Source organism: Neomonachus schauinslandi, chromosome 3, assembly GCF_002201575.2.
Source record: "Neomonachus schauinslandi chromosome 3, ASM220157v2, whole genome shotgun sequence".
Lineage (NCBI taxonomy): Eukaryota > Metazoa > Chordata > Mammalia > Carnivora > Phocidae > Neomonachus > Neomonachus schauinslandi.
The window spans coordinates 51,808,850-51,814,405 of NC_058405.1; positions in this window are offsets into that span (position 1 = coordinate 51,808,850).

A 5,556-nucleotide genomic window follows, 5' to 3' on the forward strand; every position below is an offset into this window, starting at 1 on the left:
CTGTAAATGCAGATGTTTGTTATATAAATGCAAACAAGCACCAAACTCATTCGTTTCTTCAATAATGAGCACCAACTCCATGCATGATGCAATGCCAGGAACAGGTGAAAAAAATAGACATGGCTTTGCTTATGATGGAGTGCATATTCTAGTGGAGGAGACAGAAAACAAAGAGCATGTATATACATCAATACACTAAATATTTCCAACATGTGAGAAAAGCCCTATCGGAAAAAAAAACAATGGACCCTGATACTGGACAAAGCAGAGAACTGCTCTTTTCTCTATATTCCTGTATAGAATATGGATATCATAAATAGTGAGTTTAAGTGTATATGAGCTTTAGTAAAGTGAAGAAATAGAGAATGGAGTCTTACAGGCTATTTATAAAAATTATTTAAGACACAAAATTGCTGGGGGGCGCCTGGGTGGCTCAATTGGTTAAGCGACTGCCTTCGGCTCAGGTCATGATCCTGGAGTCCCTGGATCGAGTCCCGCATCGGGCTCCTTGCTCAGCGAGGAGTCTGCTTCTCCCTCTGACCCTCCCCCCTCATGCTTTCTCTCTCTCTCAAATAAATAAATAAAATCTTAAAAAAAAAAACTGCTGGGGCACCTGGGTGGCTCAGTAGGTTAAACATCTGCCATCGGCTCAGGTCAGGATCCCAGGGTCCTGGGATTGAGCCCCTTGTGGGGCTCCCTGCTCAGGGGGGAGTCTGCTTCTCCCTCTGCCTCTGCCCCTCCCCCCTGCTTGTGCTCTCTCTCTCTCTCTGTCAAATAAATAAATAAAATCTTAAAGAAAGAAAAAAGCTGCTAACTGAAGCATTATTATTATTTTGGCTCAAATTCCTGTCAAACTGGGTGGATTCAACATGAGAATAAGAGTTGTTTGTGGTGGCGCCTGGGTGGCTCAGTCAGTGAAGTGTCCGCCTTCGGTTCAGGTCATGATCCCAGGGTCCTGGGATTGAGCCCCGCATCGGGCTCCCTGCTCGGTGGGGAGTCTGCTTCCCCCTCTCCCTCTGCCCCTCCCCCCTGCTCATTCTCTCTCTCTCTCTCTCTCAAATAAATAAAATCTTAAAAAAAAAAGAGTTGTTTGTGTATTTCAAAAATGGGCATTTCTTCATACTAAGCAATCATTCCTTTATTAGTAATAGGCAAAAATTGGCAACACATCTAAATGTCCTTCAGTGGGTGAATGGTTAAACAAACTGTGGTACATACATTCTATGAAATACTATTCAGCAATAAGAAGGAAATGAATAATTTTTTAAATTACAGCTTTATTGAGATATAAGTTCACATATCATAAAATTCATGGTATTTATTTATTTATTTATTTAATTTTAATTCTGTGTGACGAACACACAGTGTTGTATTAGTTTCAGGTGTACAATATAGTGATTCAATAATTCTGTACATTACTCAGTGCTCATCAATGTGTGCTCTTAATCCCCTTCACCTGTGTCACCCATCCTCTATCCACCTCCCTTCTCATAACCATCTGTTTGTTTTCTATAGGTAAGAGTCTGTTTTTCGGTTTGTCTCTTTTTTTCCCCCTTAAGTTCGTGTGTTTTGTTTCTTAAATTCTACATATGAGTGAAATCATATGGTATTCGTCTTTCTCTGACTGACTTATTTCACTTAGCACTATACCCTCTAGACCCATCTAGGTTGTTGCAAATGGCAAGACTTCATTCTTTTTTATGGCTGAGTAATAGTCTATTGTGTATACACACACACACATATATATCTACCTCTTCTTTATCCATTCATCTGTTGATGGACACTTGAGTTGCTTCTATATTTGTCTATTGTAAATAATGCTGCTATAAATATGGGGATGCATCTATCTTTTCAAACAGTGTTTTCATATTCTTCGAGTAAATGCCCAGTAGTGGAATTACTGGATCATATGGTATTTCTATTTTTCATTTTCTGAGGAACCTTTATTCTGTTTTCCAGAGTGGCTGCACTCTTGTGAGAGTGCACAATTTTCACTCTCACCAACAGTGCATGAGGGTTCCTTGTCAACACTTGTTATTTCTAGTGTTTTTTATTTTAGCCATTCTGACAGGTGTGAGGTGATATCTCATTTTGGTCTGGATTTGAATTTCTCTGATGATGAGTGATGTTGAGCATCTCTTCATGTGTCAGCCATCTGTATGTCTTCTTTGGAGACAAGTCTGTTCATGTCTTCTGCCTATTTTTAAATAGATTTTATTTATTTATTTGAGAGAGAGAGAGAGAATGAGTGGACAGAAGAGCAGAGGGAGAAGCAGGCTCTCCGCTGAGCAGGGAGCTTGATGTGGGGCTCGATCTCAGGACCCCGGGATCACGACCTGAGCTGAAGGCAGATGCTTAAATAACTGAGCCACCCAGGCGTCCCATTCTTCTGCCCATTTTTTAATTGGATTTCTCTTGCTTCTATGTCATTTATTTCTGCTCTAATCTTTATTATTTCCCTTCTTCTGCTAGCTTTAGGCTTTATTTGCTGTTCGTTTTCTAGGTCCTTTACGGGTAAGGTAAAGTTGTATATTTGAGACTTTTCTTGCTGCTTGAGATAGGCCTATATTGCAATATATTTCCCTCTTAGGACCACTTTTGTTGCATCCCAAAGGTTTGGACTGTCATGTTTTTATGTTCATTTGTTTCTATGTATTTTTTAAATTTCTTCTTTAATTTCTTGGTTAACCCATTCATTCTTTATTTTTTTTTTAAAGATTTTATTTATTTATTTGAGAGAGAGAATGAGATAGAGAGAGCATGAGAGGGGGGAGGGTCAGAGGGAGAAGCAGACTCCCTGCTGAGCAGGGAGCCCGATGCAGGACTCGATCCCGGGACTCCAGGATCATGACCTGAGCCGAAGGCAGTCGCTTAACCAACTGAGCCACCCAGGCGCCCCCATTCATTCTTTAGTAGGATGTTCTTTAACCTACATGTATTTGTGGTCTGTCCAAATTTTTTTCTTGTGGTTGACTTCAAGTTTCGTAGCATTGTGGTCAGAAACTATGCATGGTATGATCTCAATCTTTTTGTACTGGTTGAGGCCTGATTTATGACCCATTATATGATCTATCCTGGAGAATGTTCCATGTGCCCCCGAAAAGAATGTGTATTCTGCTGCTTTAGGATGGAATGTTCTGAATATATCTGTTAAGTCCATCTGGTCCAGTGTGTCATTCAAAGCCCTTGTTTCCTTATTGATCTTCTGCTTAGATGATCTGTCCATTGCTGTGAGTGGGGTGTTAAAGTTTCCTACTATTATTGTATTATTATCAATGAGTTTCTTTATGTTTGATATTTATTGATTTATATATTTAGGTGCTTGCAAGTTGGGGGCATAAATATTTACAGTTGTTAGATCTTCTTGTTGGATAGACCCCTTTATTGATATAGTGCCCTCCTTTAGCTCTTGTTACAGTCTTTGGTTTAAACTTTAGTTTGTACTCTGGCTTTCTTTTGATGTCCGTTAGCATGATAGATGGTTCTCCATCCCCTCACTTTCAGTCTGCAGGTGTCTTTAGGTCTAAAATGAGTCTCTTGTTGGGAGCATATAGACCAGTCTTGTTTTTTTAATGCATTCCTATACCCTACGTCTTTTGATTGGCACATTTATTCCATTTACATTCAGAGTAATTATTGATAGATATTTAGTGCCATTGTATTACCTGTAAAGTTGCTATTCCTGTAGATTGTCTCTGTTCCCTTCTAGTCTTTGTTGCTTTTCATCTTTCTTTCCCACTCAAAGAGTCCCCTTGAATATTTCTTGCAGGGCTGGTTTAGTGTTCATGAACTCGTTTAGTTTTTATTTGAGAAACTCTTCATCTCTCCTTCTGTTCTGAATGAGAGCTTTGCTGAATAAAGTATTCGTTGCTGCATATTCTTCCCATTCAGCAGGTTGAATATATCATGCCAGTCTCTTCTGGCCTGCCAAATTTCTGTGGATAGATCTAACCTTATTTGTCTTTCCTTCTTTTCCCTTGCTGCTTTCAGGATCTTTTCCTTATCTCTGTCTTTTGCAAATTTTACTACAGTATGTCTTGGTGTTGGCCTGCTTTTGTCGAATTTAATGGGAGTTTTCTGGGCCTCCTGGGTTTGGATGTTTGTGTCTTCTTCCAGATTAGGGAAGTTTTCAGTAATTTGCTCAAATAAATCTTTTGCCCCCTTTTCTCTTTTCTTCTTCTTCTGGGACTCCTATAATATGAATGTTATTATGCTTTATGAAGTCGCTGAGTTCTCTAAGTCTACTTTCAAGATCCAATATTATTCTTTCCCTCTTCAGCTTCATTTTCCCCCACCATTTTGTGTTCTCTATCACTTATTCATTCCTCTGCTTCTTTCATCCTTGTCATCATTACATCCAGTTGTTTTCACATCTTGGTTATAGCATTTTTTATTTCAGCCTGACTAGTTTTTAGGTCTTTTATCTCTGCAGTAAGGGACTTCCTGGTGTCTTCTATGCTTTTCTCAAGCCTAGTTTGTATTCTTATGATTGTTGTTTTAAATTCTGGTCAGGCATATCACTCATGTCTGTTTTGATTAGATCCCTGGCCATGATCTTTTCTTGTTCTTTCTTTTGGGATGAATCCCTCTGTCTTGGCATTTTGTCTGGGTCTCTGTCTTCTGTGCATAAGGAAAGCCTGTTATTTTTCTTGCTCCCGAGAGTAATGGCTATTTTAAGAAGAGGTCATATACTGTCCAGGGCCTGGAGCTTTGGGAAGTGTTTCTGGTATATGCTGTGTGTACTCTATTGTGTTTTGGCGGCTCTTTACCTCAGGTCAGTCCTCTGCAGAGTTTCTCCTTGCCTGTAGTGGGGAGTGTTTGGACCTTGTCCAGTGTGTGGTGAGTTTTATTTTATTTTTATTTTTATTTTTTTGGAGGGGGCACCTGGACTTGAAGTATGGTGAGTTTTAAATAGGTGTGCTCTGGTTTGCTTGTTAAAAGAGGCTAGATCGTATTTCCACTAGAGCTGAAGCTTTGCATCACTCTATAGTTAGTAGACTTGGTGCATGTGGGGCGTTTGTGCTGGTCTTTTGAGGGAGGGGCCCATTGCTGCTCTGGCTCTCAGGCACACATGTCCTAGTAAAAGAAACACCTGCGGAGCACAGGGGGGCGGGGCTTGGGGTAAGCAGTTCAAGCCTCCGCGTGGGTCCTGTGCTGCTCACTGAAGTCCCTCTGTGCTGCTGGGCAAGGGGAAAACGACATCAGCCCGGCCTCTCATCCCGGAGAGGGGAGTTTGTGCCTGCCATTGTTCAGGAAGCCCTCACAGAAGAATGAACAATTTCCATTTGTGTGTTCCAGGCGTCCCTCAGATCCCTGTCTTAGCCCTGCCTGGGTCCGAGCTCTCTGCCCACCTGGTGGCGCAGTGCTCCTTTGTCCTGCCTCAGGTGCACAGGCTGAGTTTCAAAACTCCAAAGTCCAGGCACCCGGCTTGGCCTGGAGCCACGCTAATCCTCTGGGGGAGGGCCTCCCTGCGCTGTGGCTGGTGCCGGTCTGTCCCAGAAGGGCATTCCATGAACTCGCAGGGGCTTGGAGTTTATGGTAAAGTGCGGCAAAAAG